Below are 19279 nucleotides of genomic sequence, written 5' to 3'. Positions count from 1 at the left end.
CCACTGTGATCAATCATTAATTGAATAATTTTATTCCCATTGTATAGTTTCAAGGTATCAGTTAAAGAGCCATGGGGCCTAAGGTCTGTTGGAAATAAAGCTAATATTACATTCTAATCCTAGCTGATGTACTTAGCAAAGCTCAGGATGTAAAAGGATCCAAGTCTCAGTTCATAAGATTTGCACATAAAAAGGCAAATTATTACTTTTTCCTGCCAAGCTTGAGTTTGAATCAGTTGTACACTGAATGACTGTCACTTTACAGCTGTGACACCATCTCCTCCTTCACAGTTTACTCAGAAGCTTCAGAAATCCTCATGAAAACCACATCTTACATTTCACCAGGTGGTCCCATGAAGTCATATCCTTAAGTTAACAAAAACTAAAGGGGTAAGAGAGGAAGAGGGAGGGGGCAGATTTTATAGACTTGTTTACCTGACTCATCACTAAGTGTTGCAGCCTGCACAAAGAGGGTTAATTTTGCATTGATATATTCATGAAGAGGAAGTTGTGCGAGTGTAGTAAAACCAGCCCTTTTTTAAAAAGAGATGAACTAGGAATAACCATCATCTGCAACTTCCTGGTTGGTTTGTTTTCTTTGTTTATTGCATATTAATATAGTGGAACCCCTACCATGCACAGGCACCAACCAATATAAGAAACCCCTAGGTTTATTATAAGTATAATGAAAACAGCAAGACAGACAAATACAGTAGACTCTAGCAATTCTATGAGCTTTAAGTATCTTCCATCCAGATCCATGCTTTACAGAAACTAGAAGTCAGCCCATTCCCTAACGCCTCTGCAATGGTTTAGTCACCACTGATCTCTCCACTTGGGATTCACACTCTTCTGGTAGCTCCTTTAAATTTGGAAGAGAAAGGCAGCTGGAGCCTTAAGTTTGCCATTTTACAATTGCTGCAACCTACCCCCTTCTCCCTTCCACTTACATTCTATTAATCTAAACTCTGTGGAGCCTGAGGCCAGAAGGGACCTCCTGTATATTGCAGCTCCTTATGTTTTGCTCAGTTACCCCTCTACTGAGTCCAATACCTTATGTCTGGACAAAGCCCATCTTCTAGAAAGACATCCAGTCTTGATATGGAGACAGCAAGAGATGGAGAATCCACCACTTCCCTCAGTAGTTTGTTCCAATGGTTAAAACACCATGTTCAAAATGTGTATCCTATTTCCTATTTGAATTTGTCTGACTTGACCTTCCTTTGTTCTTTGTTATGCCTTTCTCCACTAGGGTGAACAGCTCTTTAGTACTCGGTCATGCTCAGCTCCTATTAGGATTTTTCTTATTTCAGAGAAGGTAGGCACTTCCATACCCCTCATCGGGTTAGTCTAGCTTTCAGGTAAATTATGCATATCAGAAACCTTTCCACCTTCCCTATTTAGCCTAAAATATTCCATCTCCCTAGATCAGCGGTTCTCAAACCATTTTAATGAGGTCGCCAGGGTTGGCTTAGATTTGTTGGGGCCGAGGGCCAAAGCCCGAGCCTTGCCGACTGGGGTCGAAGTCCAAGGGCTTCAGCCCTGGGTGGTAGGGCCCAGGTTACAGACCCCCACCTCAGGCTAAAGCCCTTGGGCTTGGACTTTGGCCCCCCCGACCCAGGGCAGTGGGACTAGGGCAGACTGAGGCTTCGGTCCCGCTCCCATCCCAGAGGCCATGTAGTAATTTTTGTTGTCAGAAGGGGGTCACAGTGCAATTAAGTTTGAGATCCCCTGCTCTAGATCCATACAGAATATGGGAACTGCCATACTGGGTTAGACTAATGATCTATCTGGTCCAGTGCCTGTCTTTAGCCGTGGTCAGTACCAGATGCAAGAAATCACCATGGTAGACAATTATGGAGTAACTGCCCATACAAGTATCCTCCCAAACTCCATCAATTAGTGACTGCCCTACATCCTTAAGTAGGTGGTGTATGTATATGTATTTACTCAAGCACACACACACCACCTACTTAATGGCAAAGGTCAATCACTAGTTATACATATACATTATAGGATTCTACTGAACTCTTAGCCTTAATTATATATAGTGGCAGAGAGTTTTAGAGGTTAGCTGTGTTTTATGTTGAGGAGGATTTTATCAATTTTTAATGTGTTGCCTTTCAGTTTAATTGAATGTCTCCTTGCTCTGGCATTATGTGGACAGGCTCTTCTATTTACATTCTTTATACTATTATTTAATATACCTGAAAATGTGAGAACATAAAATAAGGGGGTGAGAGAAATCTACTATGACTCTACTTTGCAATCTGTGTGATGAGATGCTCCTACAAAAAAAGGTAGTAACAAAATGAATTCTATAGCTCAATATAGAAACCATCAACAAATATTCACATCAGCCTTATCTTTCTGGTCATCCTTCCTCCAGATATATTTTTTAGTCTTTGGTACATTTTGCCCTTTATTCCAACTGAAGGAGTTATTTCCAAGTCCTAAAAAGGCTCCTTTAAGTAATTCACTGTGTTTGCAGTGTCTTCCACTGGTAGCAACCGCAGCTGAAGTCAAAGCAAGTACTCATGTTTCCAGATAACAATTCTGCCATTTTAGACCTACTTAATGCATGCTGCCATTCTATAACCCAATACGGAAACTCAAATACAGCCCCAGAATAATAAATGGAGATACTGTGTAAGCTAATTTTTCTACCTAGCTTATTCTTTGACAGATCTGAAGTTCTGAGAATTAGTCAACAAAAATGAATCATAGTTCATGTCAAGACCCCACAATAAATGCATTAGACACAGGTGTTAAGTTACAGAGTTTTGAAACAAACCTAATTTTTAAAAGAATCAGATAGTGGGAAATAAGCCAGGCAAGCTAGTCCAGCAATTAACTTCTTCCTTGTTATAAATACAGAAAATTGTGTTAAAAAGGAAAAAGTGCTGTATGGTTACAGCACCCAGGAGATGATAAAAGCATTAATAATGTACCCCTTCCACCACCCAAACTAACAGTCATCTATATAACAGATGTATTTTAGTGCTTCGTGTCTGCTCTCACAACTCACTCGAACAAAAATAAGGGTGCCCCTCCCTGCTTAACAGGAGTGAGATAATGCACTCATCTAATTTCTGGAGACCAAGGCTCAAATCCTATTTGGTGACAAGTGGCAAATCAGTGTGGTGATCTGTTTCTAATCACTGATGAATAATCATCCACATCTCAAAATTGTCTCCATATGTTATGATGGCAGTTTCCCTTCAGAGAAACCCCAGACTGGAGAAAAAGACGATGCTGGTTAAGATCATATTTTAAAAAAACAGATTTCCTTACCTTTAAAAACAACTTACCTTTAAGAACAACCTTATATTACTAAGACAAAGGCAATTGTTTTTAATATCTTCGATCAATTTTACAGAAATTTTAATGTTTTCTCAATTTTGTGAATGAAAACAAATCGGTCAGTTTCTAGTACATTTCACTTTCAGGTTCTCATGTATTAACCCAATGCCACAATGTTTCAGGTATAAACACTTTGGAGGAATTGTTAGTGTTTCCATCAAAATTTTATTTCTAATTTCATGGAAATATTGATCAGTTTCATATTTTGTGAGGGGCTCTTTTAGGAGCACCAAAACTTAAATTTTAGGCCCAGTTTGATCAGGGATCATTCACTGGCAGAGTTATACAGAGCCACACATTTACCATTTTATCATACTATTCAGCTCATGTTACCTGGTCTCTCTGTATGGGTGCCAATAATCTATACACAAAAAATATATATTTTTAAAAGAATGAGACTCCAAACTGACAAATGGGATAAAAATTTGGCAGCCCCAATTCAATCAGCCCTCAGGTTAGAGAATGGCATGAACAAAGTGCCTTTCACAGTCTCAAAGGGCACCCACTACAAAGAAAACAGTAACTAGTTTGCATGTTTGTCATTTGATCTAAAGCCATAAGTAATATTTTTCTAGAGGAGTTTGGAAGTAGCCAGTGAAATTCGTCACTATTTAATCTCTGGAATGGAACATTTACTTTTATGAATCTACCTTTAGTATATTTTGAAATAGCCTTTAAGGTGGTTCACTGTTGATTAAACCATTTTCATGCCTTAATGAGTTTGATTCCTATTAGTTCAGACTACAGTGTGAGCATTGATTTTTGCCAGTCAGGATCAAAAGTAGTTAACAGCTTTTCAAATTAAGCAACTGCTCACGTTAAGTAGAAAAGTATGTCCATGGTGAGAATGTGCAAGTGTCAAAAGTGCTCTTCAATGCCAACAAAAGCTAACAAACATGCTTGCTATAATTTTAACCTTAAACTTGAGGAGGAAGGTAATCTCCATGCATATTACACAGTTTAACTCGTTAATACTACCAATAAAAAGCTATTATGCTGAGAAAGGTTCAAAATTATGCAGTCCGTTTTCCAGCTCTGAATTACCAACATTACATTGTACAAATGACCACCCTGGAACTCAGCCTACCAAAATAGAAATCACAAGCTGAAAAAGTCTTGCTACTTTTGTCCTCTTAAATAAAGAAATCTATACAGTTCCCGCATTATAGCCTTTCACCATGTTGCACTGTAAATCAAGGCTTTTATTCCATAGCCTGCAGCAATTTCCCACATTTAATATCTGACAAGGGAGACAAGTTTTAATCTTCCATCAGGTTGAAACAATTACTATCCCCAAAACCTCTCTTAAGTCAGTATTAAAAATTACTTGTTTTATATTATCTGCTATATATTAAGGGGAACATTTATTTTATTTTTTGTAGTGGAAGCAGTTGAAGCATGAAATTTGTTAAAGCATTTACAAACCACTAGAGGGTGCCCAGCAGCAGATCTAAAATCTGAATGGTTTCAAAGTAGCAGCCATGTTAGTCTGTATCCACAAAAAGAAAAGGAGGATTTGTGGCACCTTAGACACTAACAAATTTATTTGAGCATAAGCTTTCGTGAGATACGGCTCGCTTCATCGGATGCATTCAGTGGAAAATACAGTGGGGAGCTTTATATACACAGAGAACATGAAACAATGGGTGTTACCATACACACTGTAAAGAGAGTGATCAGGTAAGGTGAGCTATTACCAGCAGGAGAGCAGGGGGGGGTGGGGGGGGAGAACATGGGGAAATAGTTTTACTTTGTGTAATGACACATCCATTCCCAGTCTTTATTCAAGCCTAATTTAATTGTATCCACTTTGCAAATTAATTACAATTCAGCAGTCTCTCATTGGAATCTGTTTCTGAAGTTTTTTTGTTGAAGAATTGCCACTTTTAGGTCTGTAATCGAGTGACCAAAGAGATTGAAGTGTTCTCCGACTGGTTTTTGAACGTTATAATTCTTGGTTTCAGAGTAACAGCCGTGTTAGTCTGTATTCGCAAAAAGAAAAGGAGTACTTGTGGCACCTTATGCTCAAATAAATTGGTTAGTCTCTAAGGTGCCACAAGTACTCCTTTTCTTTTTATAATTCTTGACGTCTGATTTGTGTCCATTTATGCTTTTACGTAGAGACTGTCCAGTTCTGAATGTGGTACAAGATACCAAAGTACCGATGCACTTCAAATCAAGATGATTTTTTTTTTAAGACACAAATACTGCTACCATGTTGCAAAGATGAATGGAGATGGAAGTTATATTTGGAGAAGCACATATGCAACTCCGACCCTGACCACAGAAATTCTATGTTACCTTCAACTGAGATTTTGAACTATGTTTTGTTATCTTTAAAGTCATGAAATTAAATTAAATTTTAAATTAACATTAGTTTGGAGATTTCTCTTGATATGAAATATTATTAAATATACACTATATTTAATATTTTGGATATTGCATCTAATGGTGAAAGCATATGACTGGAGGCAAGATGCCTTGGTTCCCCATGTGCCACTTGCACTTCCCATATTCCGCCTTGGTCACTTACAAGTTCTCCATGCCACAGTTTATCCATCTATGACATGGAGATAACAAGGCCTACCTCACAAAGCAGTTAATTTCTGCAAGGCACTTTGAATTCACTATTGCAGTGCAGGGTATCGTTACTCACAAAGTACATTTATTTAAAAGGGTGTAGGAAAGGGAGAAGAGCTCAGTTTTGCTTAAAGTGACTCATTTAAAATGTAATTTTTTTTAAACCTTCACTTAAATTAGACAAAAGAAACCCCACAAACAGGTGGCAAACATCACAATGGACTTTGTATGCCAACCCGATGCAATGGGAATGGATGAATGCTTTTACCCAGTAGCTGTTCCTGAGCTATCTGAAACATGGATACAATGCCTCTTACAAGGAATGATCAGATTTGTCTTTTTTTTTTTTTTCAGATTAGACTCAAAAATAAGATTAATTTTACCTTTAAAACAGTGATCTAGAACTTCACTGTAGAGTGAGAGTGTCCACTGTCCTTTTTAAAAAGACAAGAAACTGAAACTGAAGTAGAAACAGGAAATATTTCTGATGAGAACTTAAAAACTTCAAGTTTGATTTTTCCAAATTCTATGGCAGGGATTTGAATTAAAACTCAAATCAAGCCTCAAGATATTAAATTCCTTCCTCCGGTTCCCTGAAATATAAAAAACTCCTTAGAATTTGTGCAGAAGTATGGAAAACTGCACAAATGCTATTTTGAGTGGCTCCTATCAGCTGGTCTGGATCAGAAATAAGTGTCTGGAGTCTCTGGAGCTTCTACTAATTTCAAGTTTAAGAACCAAAAAAAAGGCCCATTTGCTATTTGCAACTCTGCAGACCTAGTTAACTCTCTCTAGTTTATATTGCTTAATTTTTTTCTTTTTTATCATCTTTTGGGGGATGGGGGGATTTTTATTAAACTAACAGATGACTTACTGATACAGTCACGCATCAGAGAAACGGTACTCAAAAAAAAGTACAATGTACATAGCAATAACTTCATTTTTTATTATCCATCCTGGATAGCTCCCTTGCCCAATCGAAAGAAAAGTGACTGTAACCGCATCCTACTAGTGTTCCAAAGCCAGAAACTATTTTGTGTGTAACCTGTTACCCCAGCTTAGATCCAGCTGCCTTAAATGACAAACTCATTCAATATTCTAAGCAATTTTGATTGCTGCCTCTCCAAATAGGAACTAATCCTGACAAGGGCATCTATTTTACACTTGTTAATTGCTCCAGGACAAAAATCTATATAAAGTACTACTATATAACATGAACAGAAACAAAAACTCACATATAAAACAAGTTAGTGGGACCTTTACAAAGAGTAAAAATCTCTGATCTGTCAGTGTGAATTTGTACATTACTTAGACGTTCTCTCTCTTCTCTTTGAATATCTTAATCCAAGATGCAGCATTTTATGTCTTATGCAGAAGAGGAGGGAAAACACCATGGAATGAGGACCATACATTTGCTCATGTTCTATAAATGCCTGAAAAGCTATTTCAATATCCAAAATGATTTAAGTCAGCGTGAAAACTCTAGGTAAGACGTTTGAGAACACCACTCTTTTTGAAGTCTTGTGGAGAATCCCACAGAGATAAATAATTAAGATGCATCTTCCAGAATAATTCTGCAAGCCAACACCAGTGGTGTTCTTTCAATATTCATTTTTCCACCAAACTGAGGTGCCATGTAATGAGAAAGTAATGCAGAGCAACTTTCACTGCTTTTCAAGAGCAAGCTTTATGTTTGTAATAGTGTAGTGTAAGGAGAATCCTACATGTTGATTTGTAGCGCCCTCTAGAGTTTCCTTCCCTAATTCCCAGATTGAAATGATTAAAGAAAGAAACATCAGGCTCTTACAATTACGCAAAAATTCACACCACCTTTGTCTGACATCTGCAGGTTTTTAAAATTGTGAGCATTTTATATGAAAGTCTGGAACAGGCCAATTAACAGTGCTTACAGCCACGGGTATTTTCCAGACTTCAGAAACAACCCAAAACTCACCACCAAAAGTAAAATATAATAAAAAATATAACACCCCAAGAACTTCAACAGGGGAGAAATCACGGAAATCAGCACATGTGGAAAGGTGCTTTTCACTGCCTAAAGCAGATTTGAGCTGCATCAAACAACTGGTAGCAACTCTGATTAGGTTTTTAGCAGATCCCTCGGCATTAATCACAATGCATGTGTTATTAAATAAGTAAATTTTTGGAGGTCCCTTAATTTAAAGACTGTAATTCTATCTGTTTTCTAGTAATGATAAATCCCTTAAGTTTTGCTTTTGCGGTTTTATATTACCAGAATTCCTTGCTAAAATTACATGGTTATGTAGAGCTGGGGTTACTTTTGAAAAAGATTTACACTTTTAATTTCAGCAGTGTTCCTATGAAAAGTGTTCTCAGCACATATACGTTTTGCAGTAAAACAATTTATGAAATAAAATCTGACGTGTCAGCCAAACAACTCCCCACCCAGCCTATATTAAGGCTTTTTCCCACCATTGTCAAAGCCAGAATTAAACATCAAGGAGAGGTTTGAAACAGAGCCTGAATTGTTTGACATTTATGACTTGTCAGACCAGGTAAAGAAAGGAAGCCAACTCCAAAATGGAGAGCCCTCGCTTTAGAATGTCACCCTTCAGCACCCTGGATACACAAATCTAGGAACTGTCAGTTAATGGCTTGTTTACTTGGGCATGTTATATTGGTATTAGCCAATGTGTGCATTTGAACAGATATAATTATACCAGATACAAACTCATGTGGATACTCTTATTCTGACATGAGTACCTTTTTCAGTTTAGCAGATTTCATTTGGAGAAGATGGGGGTTAAGGTCAGTTGAAAAAAAATGCCCTCTTATTCTGGAATAGGTGTCCACCAAGGAGTTTTACCAATGTCACCGGTAAAACTTTCCGATGTAGACAAGCCCTCAGGTTATGCCTAGATTCCCCCCCAACCCCCCGCAAAAAAAATTAACTGACTGCCAGTTAACTTGAGGCAGATAAAACATTTGTAAAGTCTAGTCCAGGCATGCCAAGATCAACCTGATCCTCAAAAAAAACAAAAAACCTCATGTTGAAGAAAAGCTTTATTAAGACTTTTCTTGTGTTGAGGGTTATGACAAAAAGAAGGGGGACTCTATGACCAGGCTCTGCTGAAGGATTAACTACACACTAAGATAAATTCTGGCATTCTGCAATGCTATTTCATCAGCATGGAAAATGGCTGAGTTCCTCAAATCAAGTGAACTAATTTGGACGTTCACCAGCCAAAATAATGGTTACTTGATTGGTTGTGAGAAAAAAATACCAGGATGACTGGCTGAAAATCTCTAAAAAGTTCTTCAGTCAATGTGGAATGTCCAGTTTGGGTAGCATATCAGCCATTTTAGAATTTCTGCAGCTCATTTAGATCTCCATGTAAAGCGATGAGGTATTACGGCTCGAGGACATGGACAGAATAAAATTAAAGGCTGATCCTTCTCTGTTTGGGAAAGATGCCATCAAGTATACAGCTTCCTGAAGAAATTCAAACATGCTAACAATCTGGGGCTTCAGGGGGTTGATATACTTGGAGAGTTCTTGAATAAATGAGTCCGCCCCAGAAATTCAATTAAATTCTATGACCAATCCTTCTCCCAGTGTTTCTAGGGCCCATTTCTAAGTGGTAGACTTATTCCAGGCCTGCAGGAAGCCTCACAGCCCCCAGTCTCAGTGTTTGCAGCGTCCTCCATTTATGGATGCATAATCTGGTGGAGATTTGTTTCCCTGAATTGCAAGAGGTGGTTTCTTCCTCTGGACCCTGTTGCTGAAAACTTCCTCATAACAAGGTGACCATTGTTCCCCTGGAATCTGGAACATACAAGCTTGGTTTTAAGATTTGGACAATAAGATGTGGAGGGGAAATGATTTCTCAACGGTGAATTTTCTGACAGAAGTTTATCTAGATATTCTCTCCAAATCTGCCACCCTAGAAGAAAGCAGCTGCAACTAGCTGCTTTGCCTGCAAGATGGCTTTCATAGGAACAGAGCTGGAGAAGTTGGGAAATTAAGTCTGGTCACCGTAGTCCGAGAGGAGAATTAAATAGCATATACTGTGGCATCTACCACAAAGAAGGCTGGGATGGATATTTTATTCTGACTCAAGGGCAGGAGGTCTGATCTCCTCACACCATGAACACTGGCAGAAGTAGATGCATGAGGAGCCCTTTGGAGTCCTCTTTCCTACATTCCAGAGTAATACTTCAAATTTGCCTATGAATCCCATTCCATTACCGGAGATCCAGGTTTCTTTTGCACGTACCCTGACTGATGCATCACCTTGGGCAACTTAATCAACATTAGATTCTTTTACTTCATCAAGGTTTCAAATACCACACTTTGAAAGGCTCTTCCTATTATATGTGGATTACCTCTCGCAGGCCACATTCTTTACATGGGGGCTATAAGAGGAGCAGAACAGGGAGCTCTCAGCTGCCATGCACTGTGGGCTTGGCATCAAACCACCTGCAGAAAGAAGCAGGTCCTCTCATTACTGGCCCCATTTCATTAGCAGGTCTGGCTTCATCCAGTCACTGTTATATAGGGAATGCTGCTATTTAAGTTCAGGAAAAGATCAAAGTGACAGAACACACAGCAGCAGTATTCTCCCAAGATCTGCCCGCACACCGAGCCACATCCTTAAAGATGGTCAAACAAACTACCCAGAATAAACTGCGCAGTGTTTACTAACGTGACTGTCCCACTTTCTTGCAAGCTTTGGTCTACAGCCAATTAGTTAATGTTGGTATCTAAAATAATCTTCATTAGGCTTCAGAGTTCACAACTCTATCGAAACAAATGGGGTAGTTCCTACTTTCAGAAATATTATTTCAAACTGCCTCTCGACTCTGGCATACAGTATTAAATCATTCTACATCGCTCACTTTTTGAAGGTTTTCTTCACAACTGTAAGAGCTTAATTATATTTAAAATGAAAGGTTCTGGAGCATAAGTTGGCAGCTTCCTAATAAAAAAACCTCCTGAGTTGTCAAGCTGAAGCGAGACAAAACCCAATTCAACCTCTGATTAGGATGCTAATTTGAGAGAGCACAGAAATGCATGACTACATCCTCATGCACCACTTAGTTTATCCCTAAAATTTGTAGAAGCAAGCCAATGAAAGCAAGCAATTACATCGGCACTAGAAAGTATCTACTCCCAGGGCATCACTGGCACATAAGAAGGAGTCACTATAGCACAGTGGCTTTCAAACCTTTCCAGACTATTGTACCCCTTTCAGGAGTCTGATTTGTCTTACGTACCCGTAAGTTTCACCTCACTTCAAAGCTACTTGCATACAAAATCAGACATAAAAATACAAATGTCACAGCATACCATTACTGAAAAATTGCTGACTTTCTCATTTTTACCATATAATTATAAATCAACTGAAATATAAATATTGTACTTACCTTTCAGTGCATAGTATATACAGCCATATAAACAAGTCATTGTCTGTATGAAATTTTAGTTCGTACTGACTTCGCTAGTGCTTTTTATGTAGCCTGTTGTAAAACTAGGCAAGTATCTAGATGAGTTGATATACACACCTGGAAGACCTCTGTGTACCCGTGGTTGAGAACCACTGCTATAGCAGACCCAGATTTTAAGGCCAGAATGGGTCATTATGATTTCGTCTGGCCTCTTGCACAACACACACTGCAGAATTTCATGAAAAAACTCACTGCATTGATCCTTGAAAGTCCTGTAAATCAATCTCTAGCAGTGACGCTAGCTATTGCTTTTGAGGACAGGTGATCCTATTGTACAATGCAGGATCTTTTTAAGACTGCCGGTAAGATTGTTTAAGCTCATAACCAAATACAGCCAATTCCCCCCCACTACCATCACCACCACACCCCTCTCAGATGCTTCAAATCTTTGCCCAAAATCACAATTTTCTATTATGGAAAGCAGGAAAAACCAAACTGTCAGGTTCTCACTTTCTGTGCTCCTGAGCTTCACTCAGACATTGCACATAGGAGGCCTATCTGACAAGGAAAAGGTTTCTCTTCTGTTTTAGAAAATCTATGATTATCCTTCTAATCTTTCTTTGAAGAGAACAGTCATCCTTCCTCTAAGGAGATTCAGAAGCAAGGTCTTCAGGAGATTTTTGTGGACTCTGCCAGTACATTTCTAGGAGCTGTAAGAAATCAGGATATCCTCAACTAGCTTTTTCCTCTAAAAACTAATGAAAACTTGAAACTGGGGTTTTCTGGTAAGCAGAACATTGCTTCCACAAGCGTCTTCAGCTAAGACACTAACCACAATTGAATCACTGTCTCTCATCTCACCTCACGTCAACTCATCACCAACGATACTGAATAGGATAGTCAAACTAATTCTTGTGAAAAATAAATCCAAAATAAGTGATTCTTGGGAAGGATCTAACAGGGTTGAAATTTTTTAATCCATAAAAGGTATATAAATTAATTTATATTGCAAGTCCAATCTTCAAGAAAGCCAGGCACTCCTATGCCTGCTAAATAAAAAGAGTCCATGAAATTTAATTTCACAACCATGACCGTCTTTTCCTTGCTGGTGTGAGGTTTCCAAAGGGCAAGGAAAACTGTGTTGAGAGCCAGAATAAAATACAGAAAACCACACTACTTACAAAATATCCAGAAATCCTAAATACATCCATCTATTCAACCGATAGCTTGAGCCACACATTCATCCTCAAATCCTGCATGCCAGTCTTCCTGCGTTTGATCACATAACAATCATAATTGCCCGGAGGAAAAGATGGCAATTTAAAAACAAGGCACAGACATACAAGGGTAAGCATAACAGATAGAACCAGCCTTCTCACATTTGATGAGCACAAGGTCTCCGAGTCCTAAATAACACTGCTCGAATTGTAACCTTTAAGCAGTTTTGATGAAAATATTTATTACTTAGTACAAATTTTGTTACATGTATTGGTGAATTACTAGTATTTAATTGTTTTGATTCTTTACAATTGCTCAATATCTTCATCTGTTCTTCAGATGTTAAAAGCCAGAGTGCCATTGCTCCAAAATCTGCTTATCAAGGAAGAAAGGTATACAGTTATTAGATACCTGCACTCCCCTGCTCACACCTCTAATTTCGGTCACATACTAAAACTGCAAACCAGTAACAGCTGCAATTGATGGGCAACTCACAACATAGTATCTGACAGATACATGTCTACATCTTCACCAAGTTTATTTACAGCTAAGCATAGACAGAAATACCAAACAGGTTAGAGAGAGCATCTGTTAAAAGGGAAGGCAGAGAAGTTTTGTTTCAAACCCACGTTAACTGTTTGTTAGTATCTAAGGTGCCACAAGTCCTCCTTTTGTTTTTTAATTCAAATTTAATTTGAGCATAAGCTTTCGTGAGCTACAGCTCACTTCATCGGATGCATGCAGTGGAAAATACAGGAGGGAGATTTTATACACACAGAGAACATGGAACAATGGGTGTTACCATACACACTGTAGCGAGAGTGATCACGTAAGGTGAGCTATTACCAGCAGGAGAGAAAAAAAACCTTTTGTAGTGATAATCAAGGTGGGCCACTTCCAGCAGTTGACAAGAATGTGTGAGGAACAGTAGGGGGGGGAAAAATAAACTTGGGGAAATAGTTTTACTTTGTGTAATGACACATCCACTCCCAGTCTTTATTCAAGCCTAAGTTAATGGTGTCCAGTTTGCAAATTAATTCCAAAGCAGCAGTCTCTCGTTGGAGTCTGTTTGTTGGAATATTGCGACTTTTAGGTCTGTAGTCGAGTGACCAGAGAGATTGAAGTGTTCTCCGACTGGTTTTTTAATGTTATAATTCTTAACGTCTGATTTGTGTCCATTTATTCTTTTACGTAGAGACTGTCCAGTTTGGCCAATGCACATGGATGGCAGAGGGGCATTGCTGGCACATGATGGCATATATCACATTGGTAGATATGCAGGTGAACGAGCCTCTGACAGTGTGGCTGATGTGATTAGGCCCTATGATGGTGTCCCCTGAATAGATATGTGGACACAGTTGGCAATGGGCTTTGTTGCCAGGATAGGTTCCTGGGTTAGTGTTTTTGTTGTCTGGTGTGTGGTTGCTGGTGAGTATTTGCTTCAGGTTGGGGGGCTGTCTGTAAGCGAGAACTGGCCTGTCTCCCAAGATCTGTGAGAGTGATGGGTCGTCCTTCAGGATAGGTTGTAGATCCTTGATGATGCGCTGGAGAGGTTTTAGTTGGGGTCTGAAGGTGATGGCTAGTGACATTCTGTTATTTTCTTTGTTGGGCCTGTCCTGTAGTAGGTGACTTCTGGGTACTCTTCTGGTTCTGTCAATCTGTTTCTTCACTTCAGCAGGTGGGTATTGGAGTTCTAAGAACGCTTGATAGAGATCTTGTAGGTGTTTGTCTCTGTCTGAGGGGTTGGAGCAAATGCAGTTGTACCGTAGAGCTTGTTTGTAGACAATGGATCGTGTGGTGTGGTCTGGTCTGGATGAAAGCTGGAGGCATGTAGGTAAGTATAGCGGTCAGTAGGTTTCCGGTATAGGGTGGTGTTTATGTGACCATCACTTATTAGCACTGTAGTGTCCTGGAAGTGGATCTCTTGTGTGGACAATACAGATTCCCTTTTGGAAAAAAGAGCCAATTTGGCCTATGTATTTACAGAAAGGTACACCTTGTTTTCAGTCAAAACAAGAAACAATTGCACTTAAAAAAACAACAACATTACCTACAGTACAATGAGGGTTACATATAATTATTTTTATCAGGGAGGTTTTCCTTACAAGTTATCATTGCCATTCCCAGCAAAGGTCAAGGTAAACCATTTACAGCTAGGGAAATAAAATCTTAATTTAAGTCACTTGTAGCAGTTTTACTGAAGTTAAAGTGTGCAAGTTTTATGGCTTTGATTAGCCCAGGCAGGAGTCTGGACTGTAGATAATACAAGTCACAGAACAAAAGCTCATTTCTCCCTGCAAACAGTGCTCGTAGAATTAATAGCAGCATACTAATAATAGCAAGCTCCAGTGCACAGGAAATCATGCCTACTTGACAATGGTATACACATGCCTCCCACATATAAAATACAGCTACTATACGTTTAGCAGAGTAGACCCACACATTGGAGGAAAGCTTCCCAGTGGTAACTAAATGACAGTATCTTAAACAAAGCAACTGCAAGTAAAAACATACAGAGAAGTGTGTATCAAATGTCTGGGTTTCTTGCAGGGCAATCATGTGGTAAATACCCTAAAATCTCAGTGGTGACAAATTCCTCTAAGAATGTCAGGCAAGTTTCTAGCAATGCCCAACCCTTAAAATGCAATAAACAAATGCACATCACTGCCAGAAAGTAATGCATCACTTAGAAGTCACTAAAATAAAATAAAAATACAGACTATCCTCCTTTATTTGATCCAACCACAAAAACTCTTGGCATTTCATAAAGAGCATATGAGACCAAACAATATAGTTTCCTTTGCATAGTGTTTTCTTGGGTAAAACAATTAGAGAAGTAGTGCATTGCTTAGGTTTTAAGGTAAAATATTCAAAAATTGGAGTAATAATCAGTACTAACTTTACTTTTTCTGAATTAAATGTAATTTTTCTGTTCCAGGTGAAGAAGGCACCCTTAAAATACTATGTACAAAGGATTTGTTTATTTACCCAGTAATGAAAATAAAATACGACATTCAACAGCAAACTGCCTCCCTAACTGAAATCTGTGTATTTTCTTCTCTTTTATATTAACTTGTTTGTCCAGCCATAGTACCAGAATTATCATGCAGTGCAAAGGATCTTCCCAAGCACTTTGTCACCATCTGAAGCCAAAACTAACCCACTGTGACATGTACGCCTAAACTGTACAACTCTGCTAGCTCTCTGAAACTTCGCTGACATGCAGAAAACTCCCTGATGTAGAACTAAACTGACACCTTCAATTACTGTGCTGATCTGCCTGGAATTTTAGCCAAGTTAAAATAGAACCACAATCTCATCATGCTCATTGACCAGTGCAACTTCCTCTGTACTTCAAAATACTGGGCTCTCAAAAAGAGAGCTGCTGAGGCTAGTACTATAACCACCTTTAACTTATTTAGTCTGTCTTTTGCCAACTGTCCATTTCTCTTGCATTATGCGTAATGGACTGTACACTATTTTCAGTTATGCCTGTAATTTGACATTAATTCTTTAATCTTCTTAAATCAAGGCAGTTTGCTGATCATTCTGAGGTTATTTAGAAAAGTATATTTATGTGTTACATAAGTTGTAGCCTTTTTTTATTTGTTTAAATGGTAATATGTTCGGTATTGTGTTATTTTACCCTGCTGAAAATAAGCCAAAATTCAACTAGGGAGCATAAAAAATCATGCTATGTAGTACTATTGCTATATAATCCTCTTTCTTGTGCTACAGTGTCTGCTAACAAGATTGTGTAGCTTTCACATTGGATCAGCAAGACTGTGACCTCTACTGACAGTTAGAATAACCAAAATTAATATTGGAGTGATGGCCAGTGCAAAATCCTTCACACAGGCTAGTGATCTGCAGTACAGACACTGCATGGATAGCACCCATTGCTCATCATTTACAAAGTATTTTTCACCTTCATGAAGGTGCTTTAAAGCAACGTGTCAATTATTTATATGGCACTATAAATGTACACAACCCTGTACCACAGGCTATGTCAAACAACGAAGTCCCTGCCCCAAAGAGCTTACAATCTAAAACACAAGACTACTACCAAAAGCAACTAGAAAAATAAACACTGCAGATTAAAATTTCAAAGTGAATGACTGGTACCAGTATTATGTAGAAGAAAGCACATACACTCAGCTCAAAACTAAATGAACAAAGTTTATCATCTAAATACATCACAGGGCACCAATGGTAGGATTAGCAAATAAAACAGAGAGAAAACACAGTGTGTGAGTGGGAACTTCAAGTGAATTAGAAACGTGAGTCTGAAAGAACTCAGGCATGAAGTATTTTAAGAACAAAGGCCCCAGGCCCGCAAGTCATTCCATGCAAAGACTTAAGAGCACATGTGGAGCTGCACTGACTTCAATGAGATTTATGGTCTTATGTCACCTAGGAGCCTTTGAAAATCCCAGCCTAAATTCTTCTATTTAGGTGCTTGAATACCAGCATAACTGGCATGTTCAAGGTGGAACATGAGAATTCTGTGATGGGGAGGGGGAAATCAAATAGACTAAGCATGTCATGAAGGAAAGGGGTGGGGGGAAGAGATCACTATTTTAGCATTCAAGTTATGAAGCGATTAGAGCATGAAGCAGAACCTTAGTCATTACCATAGCATTTTCATAGTTTGCAAGTTTGTTAATGCTCTCATCGGAGCACCTCGATTTCTAAACTAGAGGGTTAGGGTGCAAAGGAAATATTCACCAAAATGAATTACGGATCACCTCTCTAAGACGAGGGTCTACATCAGTGTCAGTTTGCTCAGTTGTGAAAACAACGATGCTCAAATACACGTTGAGCCCAGGTGGAATATTTTCCAAGCCCCACTTTTCTAAAAAGTCTGAATAAGTATTTTCAAGCAATTTTCTCTCACTAAGCTTATTAATGTTACAAGATAATTAGCAACCAAGAGGTGGGGGAGGGGGGGTTAAAACACACAGACAAAAAATAGATAAGATCAGGAGTTTTCTTGGTTTTGTTTAAAATTAGGAAGCAGAGGAATTAATCCAGTCCTGTTTCTAGTCCATACAGTTAAATTCACCACGTCAGGGTACTGTAGTATCCTATTACATTACAATGGTTTGATTCTGTCTGCCTGGATGGGACCAAGTCTGTCTTATAACTATGAAATATCCCGGATTTTCAACAAAATTTGGCCTATTCCATATATCTTAAACCAGACAAACATAGATAGAGAACTACCCTGTCCAACAAAGTACACTATACTACGTAGGTTTCAGAGTAGTAGCCGTGTTAGTCTGTATTCGCAAAAAGAAAAGGAGTACTTGTGGCACCTTAGAGACTAACCAATTTATTTGAGCATGAGCTTTCGTGAGCTACAGCTCACTTCATCACTTCACACTACCAATGCTCTTCTGGTAAAGCTATACCAATATAGCTATGCCAGCAGGGCCCCTAGTAAAGATGCAACATAAGCCAACAGAAAGAGGATTTCTGTCACCATAGCTAACCACCTCCATGACCAACATTAGCTAAGACAACAGAAGCACTTTGGCTGTCATAGCTTTGTCAGCTAGGAGGTCTGATTTTTTGAGACTCTTAGCCAACATAGCTATTCTGGCAAAGTTTTGCCCTGTAGACGAATCCTCCTTTTTCCGTTTAAGTGGGGTTTATGAGAGCATCCACATAAACCCCACACAGGGGTTTGTACTGACTTACCTAAAAGTTGTTTAAACTGGCACCTAAACTTAAGTCAGTGCAACCTGCCCACATAGACAAGACTTAAGAAACAAGATGGGATTGCCTGGTACTGGCCTGCTCACATTTTCACCATCTTCCAGGGATGGTTGGTCTCCATGAAGCTGGAGGGAAGGTCCAGGGCATGCAGTTACAACCAGGCTTTTATGAAAGTAGGAACATGATTGCCACATGAAGGGCACTTTCTTGCCTTCCTTCACACTGTCTTACTGTTTGCACTCCATCTTAATCTGGACACTGGCTGACGCAGCAGAGACAAGATGGCACCCACAGACCGAACTGTGAGCTCTGCAGGAGTAAGAAACAAATAGCAGAAAATATGTCCTAACTGGGAAGCACAGGGAAAGATTGGGCATGAAAAATCTTGCAGGTTAGTTTCCATCTTCCTAAATTCCAGATAAGAAAGCAACACTCACTGCTTGCACTGGAGTTATGTCACAAAAAAGTTTTTTAAAAAAATTTTTTATTCTAATTTGCAAAAGAGTCTAAAACCCTATGAATCAGGACTAATTTGCATGGGCCTATAAATAAGATTTAAATCAAATGTATTAAGTGATTCAACATCTGTGCTAGCAAGCAAGTTTCATTCTGATGCAAATTAAAATCTCACTTGTACACATGCACACCTCTAAAGCCAGTTTATATAGGAACCAGAATGACTGACCCTCACCAGTGGCATTTGGAATAACAGTCACATTTATCAGTTAAACATTTTCCACTATGCATACCATCATAATGCATTTTATAATTAAATTGCTCATGTTGCAGAATCCAGTCTCAGTCACATACATGTAATTACATTAATCGTTAACCTAGAATAGCATTTTGTAGTATGATTTTGACTCCTAAGGCTTTCCTGGGTTAATTTGAAAAAGCAATATTCTATATACTGTGGCTCTGTAAAAATCAATACTGCAATACAAAAGAGGCTGAATGTCCTTAAATATCA

At 38.7% G+C, this 19279-nt stretch overlaps 1 protein-coding gene across 4 annotated transcripts in view; it reads right to left on the bottom strand.

The window, feature by feature from the left end:
* Positions 1 to 19279, bottom strand: part of RERE (arginine-glutamic acid dipeptide repeats) — a 402477-nt gene that overhangs the window by 334893 nt on the left and 48305 nt on the right. The window lies entirely within an intron of this gene.

Source organism: Lepidochelys kempii, chromosome 18 (genome assembly GCF_965140265.1).
Source record: "Lepidochelys kempii isolate rLepKem1 chromosome 18, rLepKem1.hap2, whole genome shotgun sequence".
Lineage (NCBI taxonomy): Eukaryota > Metazoa > Chordata > Testudines > Cheloniidae > Lepidochelys > Lepidochelys kempii.
Note: the sequence above shows the minus strand (reverse complement) of the source record. Positions and strands in the feature narration are given on the sequence as shown.